General features: G+C 49.9%; 1 long non-coding RNA gene across 2 annotated transcripts; it reads right to left on the bottom strand.

The window, feature by feature from the left end:
• Positions 1-11: 11 nt before the first annotated feature.
• On the bottom strand, positions 12-17,820 carry LOC144281210 (uncharacterized). 2 transcript variants are annotated; one of them, XR_013349716.1, is made up of 5 exons: positions 17,760-17,820; positions 10,635-12,066; positions 9,568-9,706; positions 3,598-9,312; positions 12-2,144 (listed from the first exon to the last, which is right to left on the bottom strand). It is a non-coding gene; the product is annotated as an uncharacterized LOC144281210 (long non-coding RNA). The 2 variants fall into 2 exon arrangements; XR_013349717.1 differs by lacking the exon at positions 12-2,144 and having other exon boundaries at positions 3,083-9,706.
• Positions 17,821-19,076: the final 1,256 nt, after the last annotated feature.

Raw genomic sequence — 19,076 nt, forward strand, 5'->3', positions numbered from 1 at the left:
GCAGCCCACCTGCCCTTGGGGCCTCCCATCCGCACCCAGAGTGGGGCCTGTGCGCAGGGCCAGGGACGGGGTGCCGAGGGGGCAGCGGAGGGGTCAGGCCAGGGTCACTAATGGGGAGGAGTGTCTCTCATCAGAACCCCTTCCCTGAGAGCTCATCGATTATTCATGGCCATTAAGAGGCCAAACTTCCTTCTAAGGGAGGGACCCAGGGCTCAGAGGGCAGCCGGCGGGGGGGGGGGGGGGGGGCAAAGGAGGCCTGGGGACAGCCCCAGCGGGAGGGCGCCATGGGCTGGAGGTGGCCGAGGTGGCTCCGCAGAGCAGGGAGCGGCCCGGGCGGGCCCCCGGCAGCCTGCGACCCCGGCCTGCACGGAGGCGGCCGCCTGGGCCCGCGGGCAGCTGTGTGCATCCACTAAATAATTCACGCCCTCCAGGAAATGGGCCGCAGAGATGCCAAAGCCATTAGAGGCTCTGCTGACGGGGAAAGGGGACCCAGAAGACAAGAAGACTTAGAGGAATAACCTGCCCGCCCCCCCCGGGGGGGGGGCGCTCACTGGGCAAACAAGACCCAGAGGGGTTGAGGGAGTTACCCCAAGACTGCACCGCCTGCTGCTGTTCCAATTAGGGTCTTCTGATCTGCAGCGTGTCCTTTAGAAGAAAGTTCACTAAGAAATCAAGTGCCGGGTTTCTCTCTTCTTCACTTATTTCTGGGCGACACCAGATGCTCTGCTTCTCCCTCTCTCAGGCCTCTGGACCTGGCTCCAGGTATTCCCACGCTGCCCCGACACACCGGATAGACTGTCCCCCACCAGGACCCCGCCTCTAGAACACTGACCGGGCACAGATTGTGACCAGCTCCATCCATGGAGAGCCTGAGGCCCAGAGAGGAGTGACCTGTCCAAAGTCCCTTGGTGAGGAACACAACAGGATCCAGGAGCCGGGACTTCTGATTCGAGCCCCCTTCCTTTTGGGGACACTGCCTCTGTGTCAGACCTCAGGCACCACCTCCAGTCCACTGTCTAAAACATCCGGTTTGGACGGACAGCTGGTTGTGTTTCTGCCCCAAGAGGCAAGGCTGGGACCTCCGCCTTCCAGGAGCCCAAGAAGGTCCCCGCAGTGACCCACACAAAACCAGGGCAGCGAGGACAACGCCAGACCCCCACACACTTGGTTGGATGAGAGAAAGCAAGCTCCGGCTGACAAGCCAGCTCTCGGGCTGGCCCACACGAGGGAAGTGAAGTGCAAAGCCAGGGCAGATGCAGACGCGTTGCAGGCTGTAGACTTGCCCGGGGTTTATTGATCATTTCTCAGAAACTAGGTCAGTGCTGGAGAAAAGTGTCGGTGCGTGTGCTTCTGTTGTACAGTGGCTCACACGGCCCTCACTGCCTTAGGAGGGCGGGCTGGACCACACACACATGTTAGCCCCCTGGGACTGCCCAGCCAAGGCCCACAGAGCGGGTACAGAGATCACTGACTCAGTTCTGAGGCCAGAAGTCCAAATCCAAGATGTTAGCTGGCCATGCTCCCTCTGAAGCCTCTAGAAGGGGGGGATCCTTCCTTGCCCCTTCCGGCTTCTGCCAGTCCCAGGTCTTCCTTGGCTTTGGCAATGCGACTCCAATCTCTACCTCCATCTTGCGTGGGCGGCCCCCACACTTTCCTCTTCTCATAAAGATACTCATCATGTATGGAATAGAGGCCTCGATTTACCCAATGACATCTGCAGTGACTCCGTTTCCAAATAAGGCCACGCTCTGATGTGCTGGCGCTAAGGGCTTCAACATATCCTTCTGAGCAGCATCATTGAACCCATAACACTATACCAGATTTTAAAAATTCTTGGTTATAAGGGTTGGGCAAGGATCAGTGAATCCTGGTCTCCTTTTCCAACTGCCAGACACTGTCATGGCCCATTGGTAGCAGTGGCCTTTGGCTGAGGAGTTCAGTCTGTGTAAGAGAAAGAGCACCAGGCGGAGAGTCTGCAGCCATCAGGGCACCAGGATTATCTGTCACTACTTGCTTTGGGGGGCTTTGTTAACAAATAAGCTACTTATAGAAGATTTTATAAGGTTTTCTTTCGCACACAGTCCAAATGATAACATTCCTTTGATTCCGCAAATATTTACTGAGCATCTACTATGTGCCAGCACCTGTGGGGAGCATCGGAAATACAGAAATTAACAAGATGCTGTCCATTCCCGTGCAGAAGTAGAGGTCTAGAGACAGAAGCATTTGAGTAAATGGATAATTACACCATAGGGTGATAAATGCTGTAATAAAAGGGAGTTCCAAATGTCATGGGGTACAGGACAGCAGAAAGCAAATCTCCGCGCTACCTTCATCACTCAAGTGACCAAGCTCTCTCTCTGTCTGACCCACAATAGATGTATCGCCTCCAGTAAGTACGCACAAATCTGGGTCTTCTTTTGACAATAACAGGTGGCTTACTGAGGAATTGCATGGTACTCTGGGTGGGTAATGAGGCTCGAAAGCTCTCTCCCAGAGCCTTCAGCATCTCACACCATGGAGCCAGAGATGAAAGGGGACGGTTCAGGCCAAGCAGCCTACAGTCGCCCTGAAAACCACCCAAGCAGCACAGCCTTATGGCGCCCACTTCCCTCTTGGCCACAGCAGGTCCTTGTATCACTGGGACATTGAAAACTCTCGACATGCTTCTACCATTTGGAGCACACAACCCCCGGGGGGCAGAAGACCATAAAGTGCAGGACCCCGGAGGCAACTGCATGCAGTGGAGCCTCAGATCTGAGATTCCATGTCATTCTGTAGGAAGGACTGTGTATAGCAGATCCCTGGCAATGCCACCCAGGTGACAGCTGCAGCAATGGCCGTGTGTGGCAGCCCATCCTATAGACATTTTTATAGGAGGTGACAGCTTTCCTACTGCACAGCCCATATCTCATGGGAGGCGAGGAGCAGCTGGACAACCACAAAAGGACTTTGATGTCAATATCAATTCTCTAGACCATGAACAGTCAGTTCACGGGAAAAGGGGAACAAAGAGGCAATAACTGCATGAAAAATGTCTAATCTCTCTCAAACTCAAGGAAATGTTAATTAAAGCAACAACGGGTTATCAATTTGCATTTATTAAAATAGCAAAAAGGTATGCGTAAGATGATCCTTGACGCAGGAAAGAGCAGTCATCCTTCATTTATAAAAGAGAAAAAGTTAGGACACCCTTTCTGGGAAAAGAAGACATCTGGCAATACAAACCAAGTCGCTTTAAGAATGTATAAACTTTTTTTTAATTAATTAATTAATTAATTAAAAGAATGTATAAACTTAAAAAAATAATTAAAAAAAGAATGTATAAACTTTGGTCCACCTCTAGCAAGCGATCTTAAGGAAATAATCAGAATGTGTTTCACATAGAACGGTGGCTCTCACGGAGCTACTTAGGATTGCGCAAAATAGTAAGCTATATAAAATGCCCAGCAACATGGGGGAAATTAAATAAATAACAGTACTTTCAGATGAAATGTACAAAGTCACTTCGAATTACATTTTTAAGACAATGTGATAAATGAGAAAATATTTACTTTAAAAGAAACGCTGAGAAGAGCCGCACAAAATCATACCTACCACTGCATATCAGCCCTGCAGATAATATATTTTAAAAGACTGGAAAGCAGGAACAGTGACTGTATCTGCTCGTAGGATTACAGCTTAGGAGAGAAAATTTTCTTCTCGAGAAATTCCAACTTTTCTTCAATACCTGTATGTGAGTGTCCTAGTTAGAAAAATATTAACCAAAAAAAAAAAAAAAAAAAGAAAGAAAAATATTGACAGCAGTTTACCTTGTATAAAAATATACACATGTGTGCTAATATGGCTAATTTTAAGGCCAGGACTCTGTTACAGGCCAAAGAATATTCACGTAGTGAAAGAGAAGGTAGTGGTGACTTCAAAATCATCACTCTCTACGCCAGACATCTTTATATTCAGTTGTGTTCAGTTGGCATGACCATTGTTTTAAATATTCGGCTGCCTTGGGGACAACCGAAACATTGCTTATTTTTCAATGCCCAGTTCAAGTCTCATCTCTTACTGGATGACTCCATGAAAAATCAGTCCACAGGATCGGCCCTCCCCTTGAAAGTTTTGGACATGGCATACTGTACAGTCACTGATGCTCTAGCATTTGCTTCCATTCCATGCGTGTGCGTCACTGCCTTGCTAGATTTTGCACTCTTGGGAGCAGATGTATTGGTTAATTCTTATTGCATAACAAACCATCCAAAACTTAGTGACTCAAAGTCACAAGTCTAGAATTGTCTGAGGGGCTGCAACTGGTTATTTTTAGCTGACTCCACTCCTGTGCCCATGGTTAGCTGCCAAATTGACTAGGGCTAACTGGTCTAGAGAGGCCTCCATTGACACAACTGATCTCTGCTCATGTAGCCTCTTAACCTCCTACCAACTAACCTGGACTTAATCCTGGAGACGGGATTCAAAGATAGTAAGTGGAAGCATACAGGCCTTCTGAGGCTTAGGCTCGGAACAGGCATATGATCACTTCTGCTATATTTTATTGGCTGACGCAAATCACAAAGCAAGCTTAGATTCCAAAGGTGGGGAACTAGACCCCCACTTCTTAAGGAAAGAAGCTGGACGGTTGCATTGCATGGATACAGGAAGGAAATAGTTAGGGCCATTGTTGCCATGGAGGTTCGATTTGTTTCAATTCGATTTTGTGCCTAATCACTTGTCTGGTGATAATATATGCACCAACCATTTTACTGATTGCTAACAGCTTCATTCCCACTTTGTCCCCCCCCCCCCCCCCCCGTTCTGAATTGCAGGAGGCTGCAAGCCTGGAAACTATATGCAAGCCCAGATTCCCTTGCCAGATGGCTTCGGATTTGGTTCTGCCAATGAGAGGCACTGCCAGGAGATTGAAAGGCAGGAGGAAAAGAGAAGCCACTTTGTTTTTCCTACTTTTGCTTCTAGCAACAGCAAGAGAAGCGGCAGACAGACGTGGGCTCCAGGGTTTCTGCTCAGGTAACACAGCTCCGTCGGGAATGACAGGTTGGTAAGGGATGTGCGGGCAGCACGATGCCCATGGGCTCTGGCACCAGGAGTGGCAGCAGCACGTCAGCCATCGGGTGGCATGGAGCCTGAGTGCTCTGACTCTAGAGGAACAGTACAGCAGCAGGCATTAGGGTGGCCTCTCAAGATCCCATGCTGTCATTGACAGTAGGCTCCCCTCTCCCAACTCCCTACAAGCAGGGCTTTTGCCATAGTACCAGCAGCCACACCAGCAGGTTAGCTACACAGGCATAGACTCTGCGCAACCAACTCTCCAAACTGGCAACCTGAAATGAGTTATCTGGGTATTTGGTCAAAATCATGTGCGAGTAGACAACGTTCTAGAAAGTACTAGTAGGGGCCCCTGGGTGGCTCAGTGGTTGAGCATCTGCCTTTGGCTTAGGTCATGATCCCAGGGTCCTGGGATCGAGTCCTGCATTGGGCTCCCCGAAGGAAACCTGCTTCTCCCTCTGCCTGTGTCTCTGCCTCTTTCTCTGTGTCTCTCATGAATAAATAAATAAAATCTTTAAAAAAAAAATAAAAAGAAGAAGAAGGTACTAGTAGATGGCAACTAGCACAAGGACAAGTTACTTAAGTTATTATCTGCAATTGTCTGTGACGACTTGGGCATTGAAAGCAACGTTTCCAGAGATGAAGTCACTGGTAGTGTTGGACAGAATGATTACGAGAACTGGTGTGATGGGGAGGTGCTATCTCTGACTCCACAGGAGAGTTTACCTGAAGAGAAGGTCAAGACCCAAGTTTGAATATTTAGCTTAAGGTAGAATCTGAAAACTGGAAAACCTCCGTGTCAGCCCTAAAAGAATTGCCAATTTCTCATATCCTCCAGGTTGAGTCAGGCCCAAAGTTTATGTCTACAAGTCGCAGAATTACAATGTAAATCGAATTCACAGCCTTGCCGGGATGTTCTTAGGACATTGAGGGGGAAAGAGTGGAATTCTCAAAGTTAGAACAGGTCAGTTGAGATGACCTTAGATAAATGTCAGAATCTGGATTTATCAAATCCCCTGGGAAATTTTTCTCTGTAGAAGCACCCTGTCCTTCTCTCTGGAGGAAACCCTGGAATGCAAAATGACCTCCGTAATATAATACATCAGTCATTAGGGGCTGAGAGATTTAGGATATTCACAGGAAATGACTCAAAGAAATTGTATAAAGAGTGGAACTGGGCCTTAAAAAAGTCATCTCACCTAACCTCCTTAGTCAGCCGGGTAAACGGAGTCCCAGAGATCAGAACCCTCAGCCCTTCCCATCACTTTACGAAAATTAAATGGGAAGTGAATACTTGTAGGTTCAAGTTGAAGTCATTTTTATTGGGTCCACTCATTTTTTTGAGGGTCGTCCCTACCGAGAATCCCACAGGAATGTGACATCGGCTCGTCAAATGCCACTACTCACTGCTACATTTGATCAACAGGTATTCCAGTCTGGCTTTCTAGAGACTTATTCACAGGTTACAGATTCGGATATACGCCCTTAGAAGGCAGACAATCACCGTCTGTGGAGAATCCCCTCACTCGACTTCAGAGTCCACAGGGAAAGGTGGCCTCACCTGTGGTGATGTTTCAATGACTGAGTGGCTGGTATTGAGATCAAAACACAATATTCTCTCAGCAACCTCCCCAGCATGCCATCCTCAACATGATGCTGGAGGTTCACTTCCTTTCTAGATTTGGTATATTTTCTTAAACTTGGTATATTTTCCAGGGCAATATGAGACAGCCAGCAGAGAGCACTATGGGAGCTCCCCAAGGTCAGAGCCAGGATGGAAAGAGAACAAGTGGATTTGAAGCTTATGCTCTTAAGCCCACATTGCCTCCCCAGAGATTCAGATATTCCTGAAATATCTCTTTATGATGTCCCCTCCTCTCCACTTCCCCTGCAGCTGCCGTGGTCAGCACGTCTCTTCTGCAGGGTTGTTCCAATCATCTCTTAACGCCATGTCTACAGTCTCCTTCTCACATTCTCCACATGGGCTTCAGAATGAGCTTTCTGAAATGTCAATCCCACCAGTTCCTTCGGTCAATGGCTCTCAAAGATCTGCAGATTGAATTCCAAACAATGCAGCCTGCAGACAAGGCTGCCCATCGTCTTCCCCCTGCTCTCATAGCTGCAAGTGAGCGTATGTTCGGGCTGAGCAGAAAGGCTTGGAGTCCCCCAAGCATGCCGGATCTCACGTGAAAGTTGTCTCTCATGGTGGTCTCATGGCCACCACTGACAACCCACTTCTCCCTGGCTTCGTCCCCCCACCGCTTCAAGAGTCAGCTTGCTCAGTGTCCCATTCCTTGGGAACCGTTCCTGGGCACTTCTGGCCTTTCTGTTCCACCACCTGAAAGTTTAGCTCTCTTCTAAAGCTTATCCCAATTTAGTGTCCTTGTTTCGTGACATGACTCTATCCCACTATGTGTGTGAGCTCCCTGGAGCCACCTCTGTCTCCTACAGCAAAGTCTGACACTTAGTTCATGTTCAGTGGTATTTAATGGATGTATGGATGCATGGATGGATGCATAGATAGACGGATAGATGGATGGATGCATAGATAGACGGATGGATGGATGCATAGATGGACGCGTGGATGGATGGATGGATAGATGGATGAATAGATGGATGGATGTATAGATGAATGGATGGATAGATGGATGGATGGATGCCTAACATGCTTTTTCCTTTTGCTAAAAAAAAATTGCTTCTTACCCAGCAGACTAGTTTTTCCCCCAATCCTGCAAATTAAAGGATATTATCGCTTCTATCAGTCATAGTTTCAGAAATGTAAAGATTAATACTCACTACAAGCAGCAAATGTTTCATCCTTAAGGTGCCACAGGAATAACATTTGCTAATTTGTATTTGCATTTGAAATTGAAACACAAATTGGCACAAGAACTATTACACATCCCGGCTAATTAATGTTCTAAAAATGAATTATGCAAATCAACCTCAACAGGCCTCCGAAGCTCTTTCCCTGTATAATGAACAACTCGGAATGTGAACCTTGTTTAAGGGCTGATTCTGATGGGCTGGTGCAGTGGATAGGAGCTGGGCTCCGGAACCAGACTTAGCTAGTTCTGTCACTTTTAGCCAGGTGGCAGCCCGCCTGCGCCTCACTTTATTCACCTGCTAACTGGGAATGAGAATGCCTACCAACTCGGGTTCCCGAAAGAGTAAAAAAAAAAAAAAAAAAAAAAAAGCCTATTTAGAGAGTCCCTGACTATTATAAGTAGCTGCCTCTAAACATTTGCTTCCTTTGTCCTGGGCCTTCATGATGCAGTCCCCTTCAGAATGTCCTTTCTCTTCCCACACTGCCCCTGCCCTGCCTCCCCCTTGCTTTTGCCGGTCCTGCCTCAGACATGACTCTGCCCCACGGATCCCGTTTTCATTTCGTGTACTAAGAATCCAGCCAACGAGGTAACATCTAGCTTGGCCACCGAGCATTCCTTAGGCCTTGAGAATGGAATGTCAGAACAGCTGGGGGGAGGTCACGGTGACTGTTTAGGGAGCAAAGCAGACAGCAGTTAAGTTCTGGGCAGCTGTCTGTGTGGTCTGCAGCAATGCCCTGATAACCTATCATCGTGACCATTAGCTGTCTCCTGGCTCAGCTGGACCTACACCCGTTCCTACAAACCTGTTCGTGTGATGCAAGAGGGTGGGGTCAGGGACATTTGCTCAGAAAGGACTCTGGTCAGCAGTGTGCATGGTGAGCATGATGATTAGAAGGAATACACTAATGGGTTTCGAGGAGCCCAAAGAGAGCTAAAGGCCGGAGCAAATGGCAGGCCCATCAGGGGACAAAGCAAGGGCTTACCAGGGAGACTCGCTGGACAGTGTAGCTCTGAGCTCCTGCGGCCAAGGCCATCAGCATGTCAATATTTCCTTAGTTTGCAGCTATCCATGCACATGGGAAGGGTAACAACACAGGAGGAGCCTGACAGCCAGTTCCTTTCTGAAGCCACTGTTGCCACACATTGGTGACCAGCCAGACCTCAATGAGCGGAGTCCCAAGGAGAGGGTGGCATCAGCCGCAAGACCCGCACTGCCAGTACCACCAGTCAGCTTTCCACATCCAAGCTAGAAGACTTTCCCAAACCTCCGGTGAGGAAGAAAGGCAATTTAAAAGAGCATCACACATTGCCCAGGCACATGATTGTCAGGCCTTCATGCGGAGCCCTTACGCAGACGGGGGGGGGGGGGGAGGGGGGGCAGCATCTTCATCTGTCCAGTGCAGATAATTCGGGTCCTTTACATTTATGCCTTTGATTGAAAAGTTCAGGTTAAGGATCAAGCTAAAGGTATTATTTCAATAGCAGTAACAGAATCAAGAGACATGTGCTCAGAATCTCAGTTCTAGGCACATTCCCCTCTGACCCCCACCCCACACCCACACTTGTTATGTGTCTCAGACACGCAAAGAACAGAAAAGCCTTGGGGTAGGAACCAGCTGTGAATTGAAGTATTTAAAGTAGGGATTATAAGAGAAAATGAAAAAAATCTCCTGAGAGGAGCTACCTCTAAATAACCTATGGTCAGCGCCGTGTTGTTTTATGCTTAAATTTAAGCGCGGTCTGGAGACTTCACAAAAGCAGCAGCTTCAAAGCCAGACTTCTCAGCTTCGAATCCCAATTCCACAGCCGGATGCTTGTGTGACCTTGGGAGAGTCATTTTATCATTCATTAGGTGTCTGGTTCCTTAGCTACAAAATGAGGTTTGTACCTATAGCACTGGATGGCGCATGGATCTGGAAGGCACCCAACGTAGCTGCTAGGGGTGAAAGCACCAGGGACCCAATCAGACCCTGACTCCAGCACCCTCCAGCTGGGTGGTTCTGCAGTTCCCCGGGGGCCTCCACAGCCAAAGAGGGCCTCCTAGGATCAGTGACAGTACCAAGTGAGTCTGCCATGGTCTGGTTGTCTGTGTTGACATCCTAACTCCCAAAGATGTTGGTAGGAGGAGGTGGGGGCTTTGGGAGGTGCTTGAAGACGGGAGCCGTCTTGAGTGAGATTAGCACCCTCTCCAGAGTCCCCTGGCACCTTCCACCACGGGAGGACATAACCCGAGGTCAGCACTCTGCAGCCCAGAAGAGTGCCTTCACCTGAGCGTGGGGGCAGCGTGATCTCACTCTTCCAGCCTCTAGAACTGTGAGCAATTAATTCCTGCTGGCTATCAGCCACCAGTCGGTGGCATTTTGTCATAGCAGCCCGAGCAAACTAAAACAGAGTTGACACATGAATACACTGCCTGGTGCACAGTAGGTTCTTACATGTTGACTTTTAGGATTATGGATTCATTCAAACACTCATCGAGTGCCCCCTCCACGCCAGGTCCTGTCCTAGACACCGTAATGCAGGGGATGAATGGAACACCAACCTCAAGGGGCCCGATGTCCACTGGGCAAGACCACACACACACACACACACACACACACACACGCACACGCGATTGCCGCAGAGCCAGGGGTTCCAGAAGAGAGCAGGCCCAGAGAATCCCAGGGAAGGGGACCTTTCGAGACAAACCTTGAAGGAAAGCAAGAAAAAAAAAAGTCCGAAAGGGTAAGAGTGTGTTCCAGAGAGCAGTACCTGAACGAACAAGGTGAGGTGAGGACAGCAGGGAGCAGAGCGGCAGGTGGGAGCCTCCGGGAGAGGTGTGGTCCAGCTTACACAAACTCTACCCCAGTGACTGGGAGCCAAGAGACCTTGGTTTTTAAACTCTCCCGAGCACCAGCCCTGAGCGTTTGGATTAATTTCCCAACTTGTAAAATGAGCCTATTAACAGGCATGATCCTTGAGGGGCCCTCCCAGCTCTAAAGCAATTCAATTCTCACCAGATTGCAACTTCCTGGAGGCAGATTTCATGTCCTATTCCTCGGCTTCCCCTCGCGCACCTCAGCGGGGGCCAGGTTTGGTGCTTATGAAATGCCTTTGACGCTTTCTGAATTTTCTAGTCTTTTCTAGCTCGGAAAGCTCTCATTTTAACAGTTTGTTCACAAGCAGGTTTCAGAAAGCACGTATTTATAAAACTGAGACTCCCCCCTCCCCCCCAACACACACACATCTTGAAGTGTTTTCCCATTAAAACGAATCAAAAATACCTAGACAATTGATGTCAGGGCTTTTAACATTCTGAACCAAAACGTGATTATCACCGGACTTGTCTGGTTCAAAGGACGTTGGGGTCGGGGAGCCTCTTGGACAAAGACAACCCCAGGACTCTCCAGAGTAGACAACTTGAGAAACGTGCGAGAGCTGCTTCCAGCCCTGGCTCCTGCGCCCGATAAAATTAGCCTAAAAATGATCTCCATGGCAACCGGAAATTTGTTCTTAAAGAAGGTTAGAAATAATGCCTTTGGAAGAAACTCGGCAGCAGATAGAATATTCTCAGATTACACATAAATGGTGTCTATGCCAACAAAGTGACGGGCCAGGCGGCTCAATTATCTGGATAATTTAGGCCTGAACCAGTGATTTGTAAAAGAATAGGAGGCTTTTAAGACCTGAAGAATGGAATGTGGCAGGTAGGCCCAGGCTCCTGCAGGGCCATCGGAAGCCCTGCCTCTCCAAGTTTCCTCTACCAAACTGGGACCCAGAACGGGACTCGACGGCCCCGGGTGTCAGTCTCTGCCAGCCTAGTCCCAGGAATCCAGGAGGGGCGCACAGAATCCTTCACTGAAAGGTCTGGAAGTCACTGGGGAGCGAGGGTGAGTCCTGGAGGGCCAATTCCAGCGAAGGTGCTCAGACGTCCTCCTTTTTACACGAATCAAAAGAGAGCCAAGATCCTGAGACCCTCAAGGGTCTCTCCAACAGGTCTCTGTTTGCGACCCATTAACCTTCTTTCTTCTCTGCTTCCATCTTTACCTCCTTTATTCCATCCCTCCTTGGACGATCGCGGGTCCTTTGGGAAATTGAAACCCATTCTGCTTGGATCAGTTTTGAGAGGAGACAGCAAAGCGTGGCCAACTCTGGGGCCAGGCTGCCCAGATCCAAAGCCTCCAAAGTCTGGGCCTCGCTTCACCTGTAAAAGGGAAAGGAGAATAAACTTGACTTTCTCGGGGCACAGAGATGAGGATTGAATGAGTTAATGTTTGTAAACACTTAGAAAGGTGTCTTGTGCATAGTAGGAGCTGTATCTGCATTTGACAATCCCCACCCACCCCCCCACCAAATCATTTAAAGTACTCATGAGCCCTGGGTGTTATACCCAAGGGATAAATTATTGAACACTACATCTGAAACTAATGATGTACTCTATGTTGGCTAATTGAATTTAAATAAAAACATTTTTTTAATTAAATAAATAAAGTACCCAAGCCACTGCAAAAAAAAAAAAAAAAATCAGACTGGAATCTCAGACACAGAGGCACCCTGGTAATTCCTGGGTTGAGATCTCTTTCACTGTGAATCATTAAAGAATTACAGATGATGTGAAATGCCACATGTCATCCTGTGTCCTTGTCACACGGATGAGAAACTGATGCCCAGAGAGAGAAGGCATCTCTGGGGTGCAGAGTCCCAGGGTGCCCCAGGGACTTTCTGAAGGGGACTTTCTGTCTTCCAGGCAATGCCACGGGGATCTGAGTGTGGGGCTCTCTGCAGCTCCCAGCTCAGGCCAGGCCCTGGCAAGCACTCTGTAAATGTTTGCCTAACATCCAGGTCTCCCTTTTGCTCGTGTTTGTTTATTTATTTACTTGTTTGTTTGCTCATTAATGCATGAAGGTAGTCCTCAGGCAGAGATAAGGATCCCCAGGGCCCCGTGAACTCTTCAGGAGCTGAGCATATAAGCCGTATCTCCACTGAAGTGCCATTGGATAATTGATTTTGAAACCATCCAGCTGTGGGATTCCGTGAACCGCCCCCCCCCCCATCCCCCGTGACAGTGTTTCAACAGCTCCAGAACCTGGCGGAACCCAGAGTGTGAGCTTCAGAAGCAAAGTGGGAATCCGGGCTATGACACTTCTCAGCTCTGTGAGTTCGCCAAGTTACTTAACTGCCAGTTTCTCCATCCCGAAGTATAATAATATCCAACATTTGTTGAGCATTTACTGTTTGCCAATAACTGTGTTAACAGCTTTAGGCATATTATCTCATTTAAATCTCACCATCAGAGCCGAGAACACAGGGGCACCCAGAAGGTATCCCGCACCCCGCCCCCTACCCCGAATAAATAACGTGCCCATAATGCAAATTTACTTATTGGTTAATAAGTAAATGGCACGACTTGGGTAATTATCCTCAGGGTCTTCCTGGTGGCTGTGAGAACTGAGTTTTATAATGTATTGGCTCTCAGTGGGAATCAGCAAATACTACTTCCTCCTTTCCTCTTGGTTCCAACTACTAGACTTGATCCAAAAGAAAATGACCTTATTTCCCTCCCTCTCTCCTCCCGCCTTCCATTCCTTCTCTCCTGCCTTCCTTCCCTCTTTTATTTATTAACCAAACATTTATTGAACACATCCTCAGGACTCCACACCAAGCTCCTTATTAGGCAACCACACAAACAAAACTGAACCAGGCAGGACTGTCCCTGCCCTGAGGCAGCTAGCGGTCTTGTCTTGGGTTTTGCGATGTTACCTAACTCCACGGAAGCACAAAGATCCCCCCTCACCCTCCCCCCCAAAAAAGAACCAACCAAGAGCCCAAATTTCCATTTTATTTTGTTCTCAAAGAAGAAAGAGAATTCATTTCTCAAGCTCCTCCATGCATGGGCAAGGTGTTCTTCTATCATCTCATTGGATTATGGCGGCCACCCTTTGAAGGGTGTTATTGTGCTTATTTTTTATGTGAGAACTGCTCATGGACTTGTCCGTGGAAGCCCAGATGGGCTTGACCCTCGGTCCCTCCCCTCACCAGACGCAGACGTTCTGTTGTCCTGGGCTTCTCAATGTCCCCCCTGTCTCTGGGCTCACTTTGCAAACGTGAGTAACTTTGGGTTACTACTAACTCCAAGATTTCCGGGAATGCTTTTCTCCCTTTTTGGTGGAAATACTGCTTTAGCCAATCACGGTGCCACTAAAAGCCCCCACCCCATGGAGGCTGGCAACCACAGTCCCAGGGCTCAGCCTCAGCCGGGAGGGGGCACCGCCCCTGCACCCCCTGCCCCAGGAAGGCCTGCCCCACCCCCGCCAGATTTACAGCCACTCGCACAGCTGTTTCCAGCCAAGGTGAGGGCTTCCTCTTAATGGTGTCGTTTACAAGTCAATAAAGCGATGGAGCCCCGTTTCCGCAGCCGGTCCCACCTGGGGGGGGGGGGGGGGGCTCTGTTGTCTCACCCTGCAGTCAGGGTGCCAAGGGGCCAGCGAGGGGCCTCATTCCTGCCCTAATGGCCCTGCTGTCCCAGCAGCCCCAGAGCCCCGGGCCATAAAGGCCTCCTCCCCTCGGAGGGCAGAGTTCAAAGCCCTGGCTCCCCAGGACCCCGTCCTAAACTGTTGGCCCGCCCTGCTTTATGGCTCCTGCTCCCCTTCGCCCAGCACAGAGCCAAGCCCGGGCTCTTATCTGCCCGGGAGATAAAGGCCGGGGCTCTGGGAGGGCGCCTCGGGCCTGGCTCCAGCTCCCCCTGCTCCCCGGGCCTGTGTTTACTGAGCTGGGGAAGGAAGGCCTTCCTCAAACCACAAAGAAGACCCTCCCTCTGGTGCTGGCTTTCTGTCTTGGGGTGGGAGGGCCCCGGGGGAACCTCTGAACTCTCTGGGGCTCCCTGCATCCCCGGAGGCTTCCCCAGGCCAAGGTGATAACGAGGTGAGAGAAGATGGCAGCTTAATGGGCCTGGGCCTGGGCCTGCGGAGAAGCCCAGACCATCAGACCTCCCGGCCCAGCAAGCAGAAGCTCCCCACAGGGAAGGGGGAACCAGGCCAGGTCCTGAAGCCCACAGGGGGCACCGCAAGGTCAACCCTCACCCCCTTCTTCAGGAAACAGAACGAGAGCACCTACTACGCACACAGCCCTGCAGTGGATGCTATGGGCTTGGACGTGGGCAGCAGCTCCGCCCACCTGCTGCGGTCCAGGGGTGCTTGCCAGAGGAGACAGGGGGCACCCTGACAAGAGGAATCAGCCGGGAAGAACAGGGAAGCAATTGCATCTGCAAAAGGGAAGGGTGTATACCAAAGGCTCAGTTGGCGTAGGTGACTGAGGTGGAGGCCGGGGGACAGGGCTGGGCTCTCTCGCTCTCCTTGCAGACTCACACTCAGAGGGGAAAGAGGTGCTGGCTGTTCCGTCTCTGCCCCCTGGCCCATGTCTAAGCCAGAGACACCACACACACACACACACACACACACACACACACACACGCACAGCCTTCTCTCTTCTGGTGGTCACAGGAAGCCCTGTGGGGAGGGCCAGGGTCATCTCCTCCTGCCCCACAGTCCAGCAGGGACGGCCTGCATTTACTGAGACCCAACTCAGGAACTGGAATGACCAGTGGGAAACACCATGAGCCCCCTGGAGAGAAGAATTCCAGGGATGCATCGCCTTGCCACCTGCCAGGTTGCAAATAGACCAAGAAGCTCATGCAGCAGCCCACCGCTGACTCTGTGCTGGGTCTGGTAGAGATAGTCCTGCTTCCCCCAAGAGCTCACAGCAGACGGAGAAAGATTCCCACTTCTCAAGAGGAAAAACTGAGGCCTAGAGAAGTTATACAGACCACAGCTAACATGGGGCCATCGCTGGCCAATTCAGAACCTTTGTGTGAACTAGAAAAGGCACCCCTACAGGGCGGGTGTGGGCCCCACGGGGACAGGCTTCAGAACAGACAGAAGCTTTCTGCAGAGGAGGAAGTGCCCTTCCTCTGGGTTGGTGCAGACTCGAGCTGGGTACACAAGGTGTCAAGGAAAGCATCCACTGGACCGTGGCCTCCTTGGTCGGGTATCCTGTGCAATGGTCAGCGGCCCCCCCTGAGCTAATAAGAGAAAGCACCCGGGCCACATAAAGCTGAGGGAGAGTGACCCTGACAGGGACTGCTGTCAGCCACAAGTGTCACTCACTCCCAGCTCCATGACACCATCTACTAGCGCTGCAGCCACGGGTAACTCACTACCCTTTATCTGTGGACCAGGGCTAATAATATGTCCTTCACCAGGGTTGGCAAAGATTTGCAAGTAGATAGCAGTTCCTATTATTCCAGCGCCTCAAGAGCCAAAGATAAAGGATCCCCAGAGCCCTGGATGTTTTCCTTCCTTCCTCACTCAGAGACAGGTCTTAGCTATTTGTTTCCTGCCTCCATATAATTACAGCGCAAGGGCCTCATTCTGCAGGCCTGTTTTAGCGAAGGAGGAAGGAAGTCACAGGCCTTTCCACTCCCCACTCAGAGACGCCAGCTGGGAATTTGACTAATCTCTGATTGCAGCCCATAACCCCTACATGTTCCAGATCCAGGTACGGCCCAGGCCATTTGGGACTGCTCTTGTGGCCATCAATCCACCACTGTTCTCAGGCTTAACCTCCAGGACACCCAATCCTCTCCCACGGCCCTGTGAGTTTATGGCTGGGGAGAAGGAGAGTCCCTTCACACATTCTGCACAGCACACCAGGGCAGGGCCACTCCAGCCACCACCTGCCGTGACCACGAGCCGGGCCAAGGAAACACCCACAGCGCGCATCCCTCTCTGGAGGGTCTACGCAGAGTGCTATACCAAAGAGCACTTGCAAAAGTCTTGGCAGAGCTGGGAACCCATCAGAGGATGACTCCCTGGAGTACCTGGGTGGCTCAGTGGTTGACCATCTGCCTTTGGTTCAGGTCGTGATCCTGGAATCCTGGGATTGAGTCCCACATCAGGTTCCCCACAGGGAGCCTGCTTCCCCCTCTGCTCTGCCTATGTCTCCACCTCTCTCTGTGTGTCTCTCATGAATAAAGAAACAGAATCTTTAAAAAAAAAAAAAAATGATGACTCCCCCTCAGGGCTCAGCTCGGTGACCCAAGGTCTCCAGAGGCAACCACTAGCTCTGTCCAGAGGTCCTGGACAGTAGCCATTTCCATCGAGTTAAGGGAAAGAGACACAGCTCCAAGACTGGCTCTGCTCTATGAGCTCAAACAAGTTCCCTCCTGCTCCGCAGCAGACCCTCCTCTACAATTGGGGAGTAGGAATAGGAATATAGAACCCGCAAGGGCCCTTCTGGAGCTGACAGTCCGAGATACTGTGATTCCGGAAGCTACAAAGGACCCTTCCTCAACTGCTGGTATGGATCAGAAGAGAGTATTACTTGTAAACATTGAGCTGCAAAAAAGAAGAAACCCCATCCCAGATTGAGGGCTGCAGGGTTCACGTAGCTGTTACAGAAAAAGCCATAAATTTGTTTTGCAAACAAAGTTGGCTTTAATGAAGCATCTTGTGGATAGATAAAGAGACTCCCATCCTAGGAAAGAAAGGGTCTTTTAAAAAAAAATTTATTTATTTGAGAGAGAAGAGAGAGTATGAGCTGGGAGTAGGGGGGCATAGGGACTGGGAGAGAGAGGCAGAGGGAGAAGCAGGCTCCCTACTGAACAGGGACCCCAATCCAGGGCTTCATTCCAGGACCCAGATCATGACCTGACCCAAAGGCAGACACTTAACCCATTAAGCTACCAAGTCGCCCTGAGAAGAAACCATCTTTATTATTTAAAGAATCAATAGGGAAGGAAGACTCCAGTTAAGGTCCACATGCATTAGAAAAGGCTATTCTGGCTAAGATGTAAGAGATTTACAGCTTTATTCACCCCAGACCCACAAAGGACCTGCTTACCGTGTGCCAGGCCCTGTGCTGAGGACAGAGAACAACACACCTCTTGCCCACAGAGTGGGTCTGCTCCAGAGAGAGTCATAAAGAAGACAGTGGTTTACCTCACAGTAGTTTACCCAGGATGCTCGGGAACATGACAGGTCTGAGAGGTGGGTTGGGCAAGAATTATCATCTCCCTCTTACAAAATGTTAAGTGAGGCTCAGAGAAGAGCACTCATTTGTCTAAGGCCACAGAGCCAGGGAGTGGAAGAGAAGTTTGAAAATTCTGATTGGTGGGCCAGAGTTCTTTCTCTCCGTTTCTGTGCCTATCTACCACAGAGAGCCCAAGACCAAGAGGTTATCATCCCTCAGGGTCTCCTGCGCAGAGTAGGTGCTCCATGAGCATTTGTTAACCAACTGGGTTCTTGGCTCCGCTACTCTAGACAAAGGCTCGATTGCCTCTTTCTAAGCCCTTAATTTACCTGTCTCCAGTTCTTTCATACCGAGTGTTTGTTAAAGGATTGTGGCTTCTGCAAATGGAAAATCCTAAAAGACATTGCTCTTGCAATCCCCTTAAGCCTGCTGGTATTCCGAGCACAAACCTCAAAACATGCTCCTAATTTCCTCTAAAAATTGCAAGCACTTCTGTCCGTCCCAATGGCAAGAGGACATAGCAGAGCCCAGGAATCAGGCAGGACTGGGTTCCTGTCTCTGGGTCACTTCGGGTAGATAAATTGGCCTATCTGAGCCCAAGGGGTCCGGTCTGTAAAATGGAGTTAGTGCTCCCCCGACAAGATGTTGGACTTACCAGATGAAATCCGTCAGGGTCTTTGCCATCTTTGCCACCCCACGGGCTTGTTTATGACATGAGTGGCCTTCTGTACTCCAACTCCCTTCCACAACTGGACTCAAGCAAGTCCACTTCTCTGGCCCATTTACTTCTCTGCAAGAGTTTTCCCACCATCACACTCTCTGGCCCACTGGTATTTAGCCAATACCTGAACCGATGATCAGAATTGAACCATCTGAACTCATGATGGAGAATTCAGAGCCTCCAGAATTATTTGGTCATCTTCTTGGACCTGCTTATTCCATTGGCTGAGCAGCAGGGTTTCCTGCCAGCAGCAGCATTTAGCTCAGGGTGAGTTTGCATACTCCAACCCAAAGGACAGCTCGAAATGAGGGATGATTCCTCTTCATGACTTCAGCTTTGAAGACACAACCACAGGGACTTTGGGAGCTCTTCCCATTGGGAAAGCACTAGCCTCAGCCATCGGATCTGTCAGTCTCCATAGCTACAGGATCCAGCTCATGAGATTTTTAGCGTTCCGCAAAAAAAAA

The sequence above is a fragment of the Canis aureus genome, chromosome 12 (genome assembly GCF_053574225.1).
Source record: "Canis aureus isolate CA01 chromosome 12, VMU_Caureus_v.1.0, whole genome shotgun sequence".
NCBI lineage: Eukaryota > Metazoa > Chordata > Mammalia > Carnivora > Canidae > Canis > Canis aureus.